Below are 18,034 nucleotides of genomic sequence, written 5' to 3'. Positions count from 1 at the left end.
GGCTTGAATGATGTTATGCGTTACACCAATGCAGACATGAGACGACGTTTTGTCCAGATTCAATGCAGGCTCTCAATGGCTTTCTATGTACAGTCAATTCAAGCAATGTATGGCCAATTATCGAGAGACAAAGTAGTAAATTTACTTTACCATTTCATAGAGTTTCTTGTTTTATCATCAATGAGATGACTGAAATTTATTGGCTCATGAAAAAGAAAACAAAAAAGACTGATACACGTTTCAATCAATTCTTTTCGGTTGCAAATCAATATTTTATAATTTAATCTAATACATAAGTCTGTTGCAGGATCTGATCATGTCATTTCTGCCATGAACTCCAACAACATTGAAGCCCTTCTTCAGTCCTGCTTGTAGGGCTTCTCCTGCAAAATAGTGATGTTGATCAATTGCCTAGCAATATCAAGAACTTAGCATACCAATATGTAATTAAGTAAAGCAGAAAATTTCAGGGTGAATTGGGAATCCATCCCAGGATACTGATAAGGTGGCCAAGACCACAACCCCACCAAATATAAATATATCTAGAAAAAAAACAACAATTGTTCAAAGGTGTTGATCATATACTGTCTTAAGGATCCAAAGTTTAACACAAATTAATAAGTAACTAGTTCTAATTGTAACGGGGACCGTTACATATGTTCCCCAAACCTTCCCCAATTAAAAAGGGATGTCCTTGTGAATCTATAGCAAAAATTCATTTTATTTTAGCCTTTAATTACATGGAGTACGTTCAATATGGTCATTTCAGTATCAAAAAATGAAAGAAAGCGTTGCACGCGCATACACGCGTACGCGTGTATGATTCCGAATTTTTGTTGATTTCGTTCAACAGGCATTTGTAGCATATACCCACAGTGTGAATTTCATAACGTTTCCACCAAATATAAGGAAGTTATAGCGATTTTAAAATCGTCCAATCAGAATTCAGCACACGTGCATGCACGTGCTGAGCAGTAATTCTAACCACAGCAATTTGTAAGGAGTACCAAGACACATCTAAACCATTAATATCAATAGAATTTGATGAAAAACAAAAACGTTATCGTCCTTTAAAAATTGAACATTTAAAAAAAGTTGCACGCGCATGCGCGTGTACGTTGGCATTTTTTTGTTACACCAATATATAGATACACATATTGTCTACGTATGCTGTGAATATCATCTCATTCGCTTCATAAATAAGATAGTTACAAACGTTTTAGTATTATCCAATCAAAATGAAGCGCACGTGCATGCGCGTGCAAATTGGTAATTTTGACCATGCAAATCAGTTAAGGGTCTCAATATCTACCTATGATATGAATTTCAAGCCATTTCAATGAACAACAAAAAAGTTAGACTGATTCCAAAGTTAGTGTACAAATTTTGTAATGCGCGTGCACGCGCATGCGTGCGCGTGCTGACAAAATAACTATTATTTTTCATATGTACAAATGATATACTATCATCCTATTTAGGTTTTATATCGCTTCCTCCAATATTTTGATTTTCCATTTTTTGTACCAAAATTGCAATGCACGTGCGCGCACATGCATGCACGTGCAGACAAAATGACTATCACTATGCACATCTACAAACGCTATACTATCATCCTGGAAAGTTTCATATCGATCCCTTTTGTAGTTTCTGAGAACACTACCGGACAAAAAAGTACCGGAGAAAAAGAATAATAATAATAATAACTAGAAACTCATTACTAGTAATGAGTAGGTCTTCCGTTTGTTCACTTCCGGTAAAGAGTTTTCTGATCCTACAAAAACCATTCAAATATATCAGAGAATTTACTTTAACAATAAATGAGAAGTGTATTATCGAATTTTTTACTCATTTCTTGTAACTTCCGGTGACGACCGGAAGTACTATTCAGATGTGTTTTCCTATAAATGACAGCGACTCTTTACTGTCTATATTCCCTGAAAATTTCACGTCTCTATCTGAAAGAGTTCTCAACAAAAAGAAGTAGACTAAAGAAAGAGAAAGTAATAGGTTACTACCGACCGGAAGTCAATTTTGAAAAATAAAATCATCAAAACTCTAGAAGTTGATACTTTTTATTAAGACATGTGAAAATCATATGAAAGACTTCAAATATAAGCAAGATTTATGGGGAGAAAGAGACAAAAAGAAAAAAAGGTATTTTATGAAGAAACCGGAAGTAGTTGTTTTGACTACCGACAGACTCAATATTCTTTTGACACTTTGAAAGAGAGTTAATAAACTAGTATAGGTTTCAATTTGAAAGAAAAAGTTTGAAATTTGCGATTCCTTCAATCACTTCCGGTGACGACAGGAAGTGACGGTTCAACCCCCTACTGCACGCTTATAAACGGAGATTGATTATCCCTGAATATTTGATGAACCTATATTTTACCTTTTCCAAGAAAAATGCTGGACAAAATTCCTTTTGAGAGACAGAATATCGGCCATATTTTTCGACCGGAAGTGAATTTTGTAAAAACAAAAATAATTATAGCAAGGTCATTTCATAAGACATTATTCCTGAAAATTTCAAGAAAATATATCCAGCCATCTCTGAGAAATCAATCGAAGAAATCGGAAAATCGACATTTTTTAAAACACTTCCGGTATAGACCGGAAGTGACGGACGAAAAAATTGAATGTATGTGTACAATGGACTAATGTTAGTTAATCAACTCGACAAGTTTCAAGCGTCTATCTATATTCATTATTGAGAAACTGAAAAAACAAGGCTTCAATATATCCACCCCATATCTCACGACCGGAAGTGAATTTTACAAAAATATTTAAGTATACTCTAGACATGTATAGTGTCTATAACATATGTAAAATTCATATCATTAACTTGTTTTATGACCGAGATTTATGGCACTGAAAAATGAGAGAATGAATAGTATTTCTTTGATATAACCGGAAGTTGGAGATTCAACTTCCGGTGGGGTCAACATTTTTTGATAATTAGAACGAGACCTAGTAAACCGATATAGGTTTCAATTTGAAAGAAAAAAGTTTGAAATTGATGATTAATTTAATCACTTCCGGTGACGACCGGAAGTGACGGCCGACATTCTTAACCCCCTACTGCACGTCTACAAAGTAAGATCTATTAACTCTGAAAATTTGATGACTGTATCTTTAACCGTTTCTGAGAAAAACGCTGTACAACGAAAACAGCCAATAAGCCGTATTTGCCGACCGGAAGTGAATTTTACAAAAATATTTAAAGTTACTCTACACATTTATAGTGACTATAATATATGTAAAACTCAACTCATTAACTGGTTTCATGACCAAGATTTATGGCACTGAAAAATGAGAGAATTAATAGTCTTTCTTTGATATAACCGGAAGTTGGAGATTCAACTTCCGGTGGGATCAACATTTTTTGAGAATTAGAACTAGACCTAGTAAAACGATATAGGTTTCAATTTGAAAGAAAAAAGTTTGAAATTGATGATTTATTTAATCACTTCCGGTGACGACCGGAAGTGACGGCGACAAAAAATATTACCTGCATGCACCATAGAGAAGATAGATCTGTCATCCCTGAAAGTTTCATTCGATTATCTTTTGTGGTTTTCAAGTTTACCCCCGGACAAAGTTTCTTTCAAAAACCGGAAAATCGGACGTATCTGACGAACGGAAGTGAATTTTGAAAAAATGAAAAAAATGCCTCGAGGTACCATCGTTGTCTATAACCTGTGAAAGTTTCAGGAAAATCCATCCAACGGTTTAGGAGACGAAAGGGAAAAAAAAAAATAATAATAATAATAACTAGAAACTCATTACTAGTAATGAGTAGGTCTTCCGTTTGTTCACTTCCGGTAAAGAGTTTTCTGATCCTACAAAAACCATTCAAATATATCAGAGAATGTACTTTAACAATAAATGAGAAGTGTATTATCGAATTTTTTACTCATTTCTTGTAACTTCCGGTGACGACCGGAAGTACTATTCAGATGTGTTTTCCTATAAATGACAGCGACTCTTTACTGTCTATATTCCCTGAAAATTTCACGTCTCTATCTGAAAGAGTTCTCAACAAAAAGAAGTAGACTAAAGAAAGAGAAAGTAGTAGGTTACTAGCGACCGGAAGTCAATTTTGAAAAACAAAATCATCAAAACTCTAGAAGTTGATACTTTTTATTAAGACATGTGAAAATCATATGAAAGACTTCAAATATAAGCAAGATTTATGGGGAGAAAGAGACAAAAAGAAAAAAGGTATTTTATGAAGAAACCGGAAGTAGTTGTTTTGACTACCGACAGACTCAATATTCTTTTGACACTTTGAAAGAGAGTTAATAAACTAGTATAGGTTTCAATTTGAAAGAAAAAGTTTGAAATTTGCGATTCCTTCAATCACTTCCGGTGACGACAGGAAGTGACGGTTCAACCCCCTACTGCACGCTTATAAACGGAGATTGATTATCCCTGAATATTTGATGAACCTATATTTTACCTTTTCCAAGAAAAATGCTGGACAAAATTCCTTTTGAGAGACAGAATATCGGCCATATTTTTCGACCGGAAGTGAATTTTGTAAAAACAAAAATAATTATAGCAAGGTCATTTCATAAGACATTATTCCTGAAAATTTCAAGAAAATATATCCAGCCATCTCTGAGAAATCACTCGAAGACATCGGAAAATCGACATTTTTTAAAACACTTCCGGTATAGACCGGAAGTGACGGACGAAAAAATTGAATGTATGTGTACAATGGACTAATGTTAGTTAATCAACTCGACAAGTTTCAAGCGTCTATCTATATTCATTATTGAGAAACTGAAAAAACAAGGCTTCAATATATCCACCCCATATCTCACGACCGGAAGTGAATTTTACAAAAATATTTAAGTATACTCTAGACATGTATAGTGTCTATAACATATGTAAAATTCAAATCATTAACTTGTTTTATGACCGAGATTTATGGCACTGAAAAATGAGAGAATGAATAGTCTTTCTTTGATATAACCGGAAGTTGGAGATTCAACTTCCGGTGAGGTCAACATTTTTTGATAATTAGAACGAGACCTAGTAAACCGATATAGGTTTCAATTTGAAAGAAAAAAGTTTGAAATTGATGATTAATTTAATCACTTCCGTTGACGACCGGAAGTGACGGCCGACATTCTTAACCCCCTACTGCACGTCTACAAAGTAAGATCTATTAACTCTGAAAATTTGATGACTGTATCTTTAACCGTTTCTGAGAAAAACGCTGTACAACGAAAACAGCTAATAAGCCGTATTTGCCGACCGGAAGTGAATTTTACAAAAATATTTAAAGTTACTCTAGACATTTATAGTGACTATAATATATGTAAAACTCAACTCATTAACTGGTTTCATGACCAAGATTTATGGCACTGAAAAATGAGAGAATTAATAGTCTTTCTTTGATATAACCGGAAGTTGGAGATTTAACTTCCGGTGGGATCAACATTTTTTGAGAATTAGAACTAGACCTAGTAAAACGATATAGGTTTCAATTTGAAAGAAAAAAGTTTGAAATTGATGATTTATTTAATCACTTCCGGTGACGACCGGAAGTGACGGCGACAAAAAATATTACCTGCATGCACCATAGAGAAGATAAATCTGTCATCCCTGAAAGTTTCATTCGATTATCTTTTGTGGTTTTCAAGTTTACCCCCGGACAAAGTTTCTTTCAAAAACCGGAAAATCGGACGTATCTGACGAACGGAAGTGAATTTTGAAAAAATGAAAAAAATGCCTCGAGGTACCATCGTTGTCTATAACCTGTGCAAGTTTCAGGAAAATCCATCCAACGGTTTAGGAGACGAAAGGGAAAAAAATAATAATAATAATAATAATAATAACTAGAAACTCATTACTAGTAATGAGTAGGTCTTCCGTTAGACCACTTCCAGTAAAGAGTTTTCTGTTCCTACGAAAACCATTTAAATATATCAGAAAATAAGCCTTAAAGAGACACTACAGCTCATTTTGCGCAAAAATCATGAAATGACAACTTTTCCAGCGCTTTCTCAATTTTTGTTGCATTGTTGAAAGTATGAACTTTACGAAAATAACACTTATCTAAAGTTAAAAATTATCGTTTTAACGTAAAAATTAATACTTTTTGATGGCCTATACAAAAAATATCGAGTCTCCTCCTTTTAGTCTTCAGACGCATGCGCATAGACAGTAAACAGTGCAGCATGTCGTCCAGTGAGAGAAAGTGTAGTTGATAGATCTAGAATTTTGACAGATTCTGTGAGAAAAGAGGTAAAAATAGAATGAGATAAAACTCATGCGTGAAATAAAATTTACCTTGGGATCAGTATGACCGTTGGAAAACAGAGAGCTCGGAGAAACGCATGTAACTCAGTGGCGGATCTAGGATTTCCGAAGAGGGGTGTGAAAATCAAAGATTAGCCAAAGTAATCGGCCATTCGGGTGCAAAATTTGGATTTTCATTCACAATCTGTGGCGTAAAAAGGGAGGGGGGATACTGGCCCCCTAAATCTGCCATTGAGACTAGCTGCGAAGACACTACGTTTGAAAGTAAGTGCTATTTTTATCTGAACACGACACGTGTTAGTTGTGAAAACATCGGTCAATGGGAACATGGAAGGGTTTCTGTTGAAATAATGATTTATAATTAGTTATTATAAGGAGCAGGGAAAAATCTTATGTACTTGAAAGGTGAGTGTGGACCCCCTTGAAGGGGAATTTAGATAATTTCCGACACAACACCTTTGCTGTCATTCAGAACCACGTGATGTAAATAAGCATTCAAAAGTCCGAGTCAGCATGAAGAAATCTTTGAATTCCGGACGATCTTCAAAGAGCAGTTGAGAGTAAATTGATGCATCCCAATTGTTCAAAATTGTCAGTATCGATATGAATTTTATCATTTTATCAATATATGGTTTAAAAAACACTTCATTAAAATGTGGAAAATGAGCTGTAGTGTCTCTTTAACAATGAATGAGAAATGTATTATCGAACCTTTTACTCATTTCTCGTAACTTTCGGTGATGACCGGAAGTACTTTTATTATGCGTTTTCCTATAAATGACAGCGACTCTTTACTGTCTATATTCCCTGAAAATTTCACGTCTCTATCTGAAAGAGTTCTCAACAAAAAGAAGTAGACTAAAGAAAGAAAAAGTAGTAGGTTACTACCGACCGGAAGTCAATTTTGAAAAACAAAATTATCAAAACTTTAGAAGTTGATACTTTTATTATGACATGTGATAATCATATGAAAGACTTCAAATATAAGCGAGATTTATGGGGACAAAGAGATAAAAAGTAAAAATGTATTTTATCAAGAAACCGGAAGTAGTTGTTTTGACTACCAACGGAGTCAATATTCTTTTGACACTTTCAAAGAGACTTAATAAACTAGTATAGGTTTCAATTTAAAAGAAAAAGTTTGAAATTTGCGATTCTTTCAATCACTTCCGGTGACGACAGGAAGTGACGGTCGACATGTTCAACCCTCTACTGCACGACTGGAAACGGAGATTTATAATTCCTGAATAATTGATAAAGGTATATTTTACCTTTTCCAAGATAATTGCTGGACAAAATTCCTTTTGAGAAACAGAAAATCGGCCATATTTTCCGACCGGAAGTGAATTTTGTAAAAAGAAAAATAGTTATAGCAAGGTCCTTTCATAAGACATTATTCCTGAAAATTTCAAGAAAATCTATCCACCATCTCTGAGAAATCACTGGAAGAAATCGGATAATCGACATTTTTCAAATACTTCCGGTATAGACGGGAAGTGACGGACAAAAAATTGAATGTATGTGTACAATGGACTAATGTTAGTTGATCAACTCTACAAGTTTCAAACGTGTATCTATATTCATTATTGAGAAACTGAAAAAACAAGGTTTGAATATGTCCACCCCATATCTCACGACCGGAAGTGAATTTTACAAAAATATTTAACTATAACATATGTAAAATTCAAATCATTAACTTGTTTTATGACCGAGATTTATGACACTGAAAAATGAGAGAATGAACAGGCTTTCTTTGATATAACCGGAAGTTGGAGATTCAACTTCCGGTGGGGTCAATAGTTTTTGAGAATTACAACGAGACCTAATAAACCGATATAGGTTTCAGTTGCAAAGAAAAAAGTTTTAAATTTATGATTTATTAATCACTTCCGGTGACAACCGGAAGTGACGGCCGACATTCTTACCCCCCTACTAAACGCCTACAAAGTGAGATCTATTAAATCTGAAAATTTGGTGACTCTATCTTTTACCATTTCTGAGAAAAACGCTTGACAACGAAAACAGCTCATAAGCCGTATTTGCCGACCGGAAGTAAATTTTACAAAAATATTTGACGTTACTCTAGACATTTTTAGTGACTATAATATATGTAAAACTCAACTCATTAACTAGTTTCATGACCGAGATTTATGGCACTGAAAAATGAGAGAATGAATAGTCTTTCTTTGATATAACCGGAAGTTGGAGATTCAACTTCCGGTGGGGTCAACATTTTTTGAGAATTAGAACGAGATATAGTAAACCAAAGTAGGTTTCAATTTGAAAGAAAAAAGTTTGAAATTGATGATTTATTTAATCACTTCCGGTGACGACCGGAAGTGACGGCGAAAAAAATATTACGTGCATGCACTATAGAGAATATAGATCTATCATCCCTGAAAGTTTCATTCGATTATCTTTAGTGGTTTTCAAGTTTACTCCCGGACAAAGTTTTTTTCAAAAACCGGAAAATCGGACGTATCTGACGAACGGAAGTGAATTTTGAAAAAATGAAAAAACTGTCTCGAGGTACCATCGTTCCCTATAACTTGTGAAAGTTTCAGGAAAATCCATCCAACGGTCTCGGAGACGAAAGGGGAAAAAAAAAAATAATAATAATAAACAGTAGAATCACTAGAAGGTCTTCCGTTCCAACGGAAGACCTTAATAATAAACAGTAGAATCACTAGAAGGTCTTCCGTTGGAAACGGAAGACCTTAATAAACAGTAGAATCACTAGAAGGTCTTCCGTTGGAAACGGAAGACCTTAATAATAATAAGAAACAGAGTAAAAACAATATGTTCCCAAACTTTGTTTGGGGAACATAATTAGCACATTATGAATATAGAGCACCAAACAATGCGTTAGCAATCAATAGCATAAACAGTTTAAAATATACATTACATACAAGATATACTTTACCTTTTCCACAGTGCAGAACAAGGATATTTCCCTTTTTGTTGACCTGAGAAAATAACTTTTCAAAGAAGGATGTCTTTGTGGGCCCTTCTACCAATGTTGTCAAAGTTTTGACGTTACTCTTGCTAGAGGAAAGACACACAAAGGGCTGGATGCAGTTACCTGAAACAAAATATTTTGCTTTACAATACTGTGAAAACTTGAAAGCTTAGATGAACTTGTGTTAAAACTTCTTAAAAGTTTTATTTCTTAGTTTTGAACTTACTCTTCTTGTTGTAATATACAACAACGGTTGTGCCTTTGTTGGGGTACATTAGTTCCATGGCCTTTTTCGTGTCACTGAGTCCGCTCCATAAAGTGGACATTATGAATGTGTGGTCCTCCTTCAGAGAAGGAAGATCCACTCATACGCGGAGTAATGGTTGCCAATCAGACTGCAATAAAAATAAATCTGTATGATTGCATCGACTCATGCTTTATTTTTATACGTTAACAATATTATTATTATATGATGATTACATGTTCCATCTTACTTACTATTTCTTCATTAAAAACTGTTATATCGACAGTGTTTTCTACTCTCCCGGCCTTCCAAAATGTCAGGGGATCCTCCTGGAAAACCATGGGTGTTGATTTCTGCCCTGGGTCTTTTTCTTTGCCCTCCATGAATTGTCGCAGCCTCTCTCCAGGAACACCTCTTTTCACATCTCTGTAAAATATGATATGATATGAAATTGCTTCGCCTCACTGGAACTATCATATAGCTTATACATATAAACCTGTTGACAACAACATGTAGCATAGGAGCTTGGACAATGAAAGCTGCAGATGCTGTTGTAAATATTGGAAGTATATTAAGGGTGAATGACATGTCGATATAATTGACATTAACATTATATACATACGTCCATATCATAGATGTATCATATACATAAAACTACATTTCACATGAAATAGATATCTCATTGATTGCTCTTAGAAACAAGGAAAAGATGGAGAACTGATTCCATTATAATATTCCTGCAAAATACCCTATAAACTGACTGAGCTCTTCCTCGGCCTCATCCTCATTAGTCCAAAACTTATTCAAAGTCTTCTCCCAGGGCATTTTCGAAAGTTTGCATACAACCATCTGGATGTTCCTTGTCCCCTTTAGATATTCAGCCTCCTGTGATTTGGAAAAAAAAGTAACCTATGAATCTCTGAATCTAACTGGATGTGAGATGATTATATATATTACATCATTTTAGATATATTCTTTTTTATATAAACAAAATTACCTCTGTCATTTCTTCCAAATCATACTCTAAATTGGTAACCTTTACTAGCATTTCCAAGATTGTCTCCTCTGGTAAAGTCATTAAAGCTCTCCAGGGCCTGGTCACATTTAGGGAGGGAGTAGAGATGGATTCGTGTTTCTGAAAATCAATATGATATAAAGGAAATAATATATGAAAAATTTCCAATAAAAGGGCTGTAAAAGAACATTTTATTTGTAAAATATGCCATGTCATCTTAATTTGTGTATGATTCCATACCTTGATTTTTTGGTTCTTTAACTTCCCTTGTTCATGGAGGTCAAACACCAATACGCATTGCTTGTATACAGCCTCACTGGAACAAGCGATCCAAAAGATGGATTGGTAGCTTGATATCTCCTAAAATTACAATGAGATCAGTTAACGATTTTTTTGCATAGCAAACCCCAAATGCACAACTGGGTACTATACATATATGACAGATTCATGAACACGCATTATGAAAGTTACATTTTAGTGTATATATAAGTTCTGTCTATAACCTAAAATAAGTACAAATTCTAAAGACAATGAGACTATATCAGCAAATATGGTGCAGTCACCTAATGAATTGTATTATTTGCTATATACCAGATTCAGTTATCTCTTTTATTGGAAGGTTGATCTTAAGTACACTCAATGAACAATATACCTTTCCAGGAGAGAGATGCTACTGGTACTTTACCCTCCATTCTTTGTGTCTTCGCACCTCTTTGAGGTCACATCAATGAGGGTGGTTTAACACTCCTAAACACTTTTACCTGTAATCAATTAGTTCAAATAATCAACATTAGGTAAAAATGAAATGAATTGATATGGAGGTTGTATATTTGAAATTAAGAAAAATATAAAAATAAGTGCACACATATCTCGATTGCTCAATCTCTAACCCCCCAAAAAGTGCAAAAAGGAGGGTTGACAAGGAATTTAAATTATATGTATCAATTACCATATCATTGTGTGAAATCTTATGGATGTTATGCCCAATGATGTTGTGATTAATGGCAACAAAAATCTCCTCTTCAGTTAAAGGATTTACAAAGATGTGTGAAGGCATACCAAGAAACTGTGGCATATGGGGGTACAACACATGGTTTTCAATAGCTGCCAACCTGTTTTAATTTAGAATAACTGTTATCATATTTGGTATTAATTTACGTTTTCTTGTATCAAATTATTAAACAAATTCGTAAGCTGTATGATGATGACATTTTGACTTAATGCATATGATAAAATTCAGATAAATGAAATGCAGATCGAGTCTTCATCTAAAGGAATTGAAAATTAAACTTGCCTTTGGTGATTCCCTCCAAGACATCTGTAGTAATATCCATTTAAATGTTGAATATCAACATTATTTACATCATGTTCTCTAATAAGGTGTAGAGCAAGGGGCTGGGAGGAGGTGCAAGCTGCCGTTTGTCCATTTTGAATCTGTTGTACGATTAATCCATTAAATCTTGGTTACATTAAGCAGTCGCTCAGGTCCTATGTTGTCTAAATTAATTACATCAGTGTACACATGTAATTTTTGTTTAAGATTTCGTCAATGCAGATTTAAATATTGTAAATATGAAAATAGTTTTGTAAAAAAATCACCTCTTTGTATTTAAAAGTTAATCATTTTATCAAATCGTCTACATTTTGCTCATATTTACACTGCTGAATTTTCTTTATTACAATTTTGCACATTGCACTAGTTTTTTGCAATTGTATCAATAGGATATTTACAATACATGAAATAAAAAAAAAAATAGATTGGACAAATTAAAAAATAGTTCACACTCTGTTTAGTGTAGAACATCGAGATTGAAAAGAAGATGAATTAAATATTAGCTAACACAGTTTGTTATTGTTTGAGAAGTTAGTGAATTTGTCGAGGAACAGATAATTGAATAAGAAAAGAAATTTGATGAAGTACATACCGTGATGAAATTCTGCTTACGATATACACAATACATTGTATCAACGGGTACTACTAAACAGAGTACGTTAGAGTACTTTAGAGTACGCTGGTAAAATTTCATAATTCAATGCAATTTAATTGTTTATTTGTATGTATACCACTTAAATAAACATTATTATAAAATAATATTGCAATTCATCAATTTATTTTATATTTTGTTTCTTTGTCCACTTGCCAATTAGTGATTCAAATCAATTGAATAATTGGTGGCGTTTAAAAAAACATATCCAGTATTGATTTAAAACAACAACGACAGTCATCAAGGAACTCATCTTCATAGATGTAATCATTTCATTTTTATGTAAATCTAAATACCACTGAAAGATTTATTTTCATGGAATTCACTGTTCAGTTGACTAAAAAAGACATAATACTTTAAAAATAAGATAAAGGCATAATCTTCGAAAATTAAATGTAATGCGCTGATATTTTATATAAATATGTAGTTAAATTTGATCGGTGTCAAACGGTAAACTGTGATTCAAAATAATTCCTAAAATGATGAAAACAAACACAATATATTCCAGATATATATTTGTAAGGTTAAATTAAAGTAAGAACACATACGAACAGCAGTTAAATTGCTTTAAATTATGAAATTTTACCAGCATACTCTAATGTACTCTAGCGTACTCTGTTTAGTAGGACCGCTGCTGATTTAACTTACATGACTCATTTAATGATAGATTTCCTTAACAGTAGTAGTAAATTAATTCAAGAGAATAAAAAATATACATCAATATTAAGATTTGTATAGTTATTTCAAACGTATAACTAGTTAAACTAACCATTTGTGAAATGTCCCACTTTTTCACAGTTGAACATGTAAATATAACACCCCGAACATACCAAAAGTAAACCAAAGTTCCAGCTTGCTAACACATTTCAATGCATGAATATGTGGGAAATAGATTTGTAACCAAATTAAGTCATCTCGAGCAGATAAAATTGAATTCAAGTTTTAAAATACCCGTCTTAGAAAACCTAGAAAGATGTTAGATAGGTTACAAATAATAATGCTAATCATAGTAATAGACTTTAAGGTAATATAATTAATCAAGTATCAAAGTTCACACAATTGTAAATTAAAGTATTAATGGTTTTTGCTTTCAGAAAATCGCTAAAGTTATCACAATTATCAAACTTTTATAAACAATATAGTGAATCAATGTTTTTCCCTATTGTGAATTAAAGTATAAATGCATCAATACGTTGTACGATAATCTAATATCAATCTAAGACAGGACTGTGCATTTAGATACGTGTTTAACTCTGTAACAACCTCTACCAATGAATATATATATATCCCTCCTTACAGGTACATCTGCTGCCATTACAAACTCCTGAATGTTCTGTACCTGTACACTGCTCGTCAAAAACACACCCTCCGCCGACGAATACATTGTCTTACGGATAATACGATACAATATTTGTGATCTTTTGACTTTTCATATTGGTTTTATAGAAATCAATCTCCCGTATACTCTACCCATAAACCATCACATAGCTTAGATGATAATGGCCGATCATAGTTTGAAGGTTGAACGTGAAGTGAAGTTACATATCAAAAGGTGGAGTCATTTCATATTCCTGTAACTGATATGAAATTATTCATTGGTCGTTATATTTGACTACGACGTCTGCATCACATATTTCTGTAAGATCAAGAAACAGCATTAGATCAGGGTGACTATGAGGGGAAGTTTTAGCCCGAAAACGGTTTCACCATATATATGGTACTTGTCTTTTGATATAGGTGACATGTTACAAATACAAGGCCTACTTTAACCATAAGAAACAACACAAAGATTTTTAAAGTCCTCTTAATGAAGTTGCAGACCGGACATCTTTTGTAAAAGACAAACAAACATACGAAAAACAATATAGCCCAATTCCTGTAATCTGTACATCTATGCTGGTCTTTACATCAATGAATTTCAAAACATTTGATATTCCGTAAGATATATGACAGCGATGTTACTGCAGTAACATTCCCATGCATTTACATGGATAACATGTATTGTTGTGTTTGATATATCCGTCAAGGCATGCACACGTGTGATTCACACAGACTCCCGATAATGGACTCATCCAACGGAACATCAGCTTAAGATACCATTAATCTATGTTTAATCAATTGTAAAATATACCTGCGAGTAAAAACGTTTTCATTGAAAGTGTTACATTTCTATCAAAGGTGAAGATAACGAAGAGTGATCAATCTCATAACTCCTATAAGCAATACAAAATGGCACACTGATAACTCCGTTAACTGATCAGGATATAGGGCTCACGGCGGGTGTGACCGGTCAACAGGGGATGCTTACTCCTCCTGGGCACCTGATCCCACCTGTAGTATATCCAGGGGTCCGTGTTTGCTTAACTCTCTGTTTTGTATTGCTTATAGGAGTTATTACTCGGTGTTGTGTTGTTTGTTTTACACTTTGTATTTTGCCGTCTACTTCTTGTCACAGTATCATCATTAACAGTCAACTGTATATATTTTTATTTATTCTTTATTATTCAACATACATCCTCAATAAAATATCTAAGTGCGAGGAAGATGTGAAGGACTGTGTTGTGTCATTTATATCGAGTTCACTTTGATTTATCTAATCTGCATGTGAATGAAAATGATTATTGTTAATAGATAAAACGTCGTCCATGCCACAACATGATATTTTTCTTCTCATGTAGAAGCTTTTGAATAATTTCTGTTTCATAAGAATATAAAATGTTGTCACCTAACATTTATGCTCCCGCGGTTTGTTTTATCATCAGTATAATAATAAGTCGTGAGGGTCATTTGTTACACATACTGTCTGAATCGAATGGATTCATTAAACATAGTACAATGTACAGCCATGTTTAGTATGCTTTTGTTATGTAGTAGCAATTGTTATACTGGTATATACATGAATATAGTTGGTAAAGACAGAATATTTCCTAACCTTTTACACATGTACCGTTTGGAAACAAATGTTCGTAAGGACATAGACATTGGTCATGTTGACACGTTCCTCGAAATGATTGGCACTGGCTGCTTGTCAGGCATTTTTGTCCATAAGAGACATTTTCTAGAAAAGAATAACAACTGTTGGAAAATTTGATTGATTTTTTAAGAAAGCGTTTCAAACAAATTCATCAGATAATCTAGTTGTATCTGTAATTTTAATCGTTTCATCTGTCTAACTACATGTACCATATATACTTCAACATATTCGAACCTGTCAATCCATGAAATTACTAAGTTATACTCGTAGGTACGTGATGACGCGTATGATAACGCAATATATTCCATAGATGTCCAGATTTTGACTAAGAATCTTATTATTGATCTGGGATATTTTCATTTTAAAAAAGAATAGGCAATGAAAAACTGGAAATTATTCACAGTGTCAAACAAATATTTCAAGTACTAAGTAGCCATTGTTATACTGGTACATATATAGTTGATAAAGACACAATATTTGCAAACCTTTTACACATGTACCGTGCAGGAGGAAATGTTCATAAGGACATCGACATTTCTCATGTTGACACGTTCCTCAAAATGATTGGCACTGGCTGCTGGTCAGGCATTTTTGTCCATAAGAGACATTTTCTAGAAAAGAATAACAACTGTTAGAAAATATGATTTATTTTTTTAACAAAGGGTTTCAAACAAATTCATCAGATAATGGAGTTGTACCTGTAATTTTAATTGTTTCTCCTGTCTAACTACATGTACCATATATACTTTAACATATTCCAACCTGTCAACCGGTGAAATTAGTAAGTTATACTCGTAGGTACGTAATGACACGAGGCTAGACACGTGATATATCGCGTAAGGATTTTGTAACAAGAAGGCGTATGATAACGCAATTTATTTCCTAAATGTTCAGATTTTGAATAGAATTTTATTATTGACTGGGGTGTTTTTATTTCTAAAAAGAACAGACGATGAAAAACTGGAAATTATTCACAGTCTCAAACAAATCTTTGAAACTGGCAAATTAAACATTGTTTTGTTTCTCCCATTCTGTCTTTCATTAAATGTCACAAAAGTGTAACAAAATGTAACCACAATACCATAATTCCTGACACAATATAGGAGATAACAGTAATAAACTGACAGAACTTCATTCGTTATGATATCCCATATAACGGCCTGCTCTGCATTGTATTTTTCATTGTCATTATCTAATAGATGTTGACACCCCTATTCTTTTATCATTTAAAATTGTACATGATTGGCATATTCAATATAAACTGTCAAGAATTCATCGCATTGAATTTTTTTTTAAATCACACAGTTCTATGCGGATTTTAGAATATCAATAACGCAAAGGGGACGGATGTCATTGGTATTCATAAATATCACTTGTGTGATAACTAATATATATGTAACCAAAGTTTCTAACGCCCCATTTTCAAAGTAATCAAATTATAGCAGTGAATAACATCATTGTCTTTTTGGTTAAATGTTGTTATGTTCAAGACGGAAAAAACCGGATCACAGTAATGATTACTGATCCATGACCGAATATGTTGAAAAGCATGACACGTGTGCTCGATTTCTTTTCATGATTGGTTTTTAAAGATCCTTGTTTTCTTTGGTTCTCTATACTCAATCGATTAGGAAAAACGTAAAATTACCGAAGTAAAATGCGGCGCATATCTTCACAAGAACGTGTAATTCACGAGAGGTTTGTTTTCGTTCACAATACCTACCTGTTTGGCTTACAATTTTCAAATGCAACGGACAACAATAAAGTTCATTTAATCCAGTTATAATTATCACAGATCGGTAGCATTTTCAACAGAGACCACATTCTTAGGCTTACCCGAAAAATCATGGAACCGGAAGTGTAGATGACCTACTTTGACTGCCAAACCGTCGTGTAACAACACAGCACACGAATAACTCGCTTACGTGATTTGAATCAATTAACACGTATGAGAGTACAGCAAACACTAGAAACACATGGAAGGCAAATCTGTGACCAAACTGTACGAAAGAATGAAACAGGGAGGATTGCAGGCAAGAAGACCTTATACAGTAAAACTCTGATATTGCGAATTTCTGCGGGCAGTCTATAAAACTTCGCTATAAGCGTAATTCGCTATACGTTTATAGCGAATTCATAATTCAAATATAACGAATTCGTTATAAGACTGATTTCTTCTACATATATATCAGTTGGATATGTATATCAGAAGGCAGCTATCGATATACTTGCGTTTGTGTTGTCTCTAACGGAAACTAAGCCTACGTATTTTCGAGAAAAAAATATTTTGATACGAGAAATTGATTTATAGATGATAATTTACCTTGATGGATTATTTAATCACACAAGCACATGTCGAAAAGAAAAATGTCAACAAAATTATGTGCAATATACACAAACAGTCTTTTTAAAAAATCTGTCAATCGCAGACTGTCTTTTTTTTTGTTAATAAATTTCTCAATACAGCAAAGTTGAGAAAAAAGGTGTTTTCTCTCGTCTCCAAATACCGTCGTAGTGTATCGAGGGAGATAACTGCCTCTGACAGATTTGGAAGATGCACTTCCGTTTCTAAGGATTCCTCGTC

The 18,034-nt window shown here is 33.6% G+C and overlaps 1 pseudogene; it reads right to left on the bottom strand.

Annotated features, from left to right (window-relative positions):
• Positions 1-207: 207 nt before the first annotated feature.
• Positions 208-13,860, bottom strand: LOC130048711 (uncharacterized; annotated as a pseudogene).
• Between the last annotated feature and the right edge of the window lie 4,174 nt (positions 13,861-18,034).

The sequence above is a fragment of the Ostrea edulis genome, chromosome 7, assembly GCF_947568905.1.
Source record: "Ostrea edulis chromosome 7, xbOstEdul1.1, whole genome shotgun sequence".
Taxonomy (NCBI): Eukaryota; Metazoa; Mollusca; class Bivalvia; order Ostreida; family Ostreidae; genus Ostrea; species Ostrea edulis.
The sequence above is the reverse complement of the archived record's forward strand: the minus strand, read 5'-3'. Positions and strand labels throughout refer to the sequence as shown.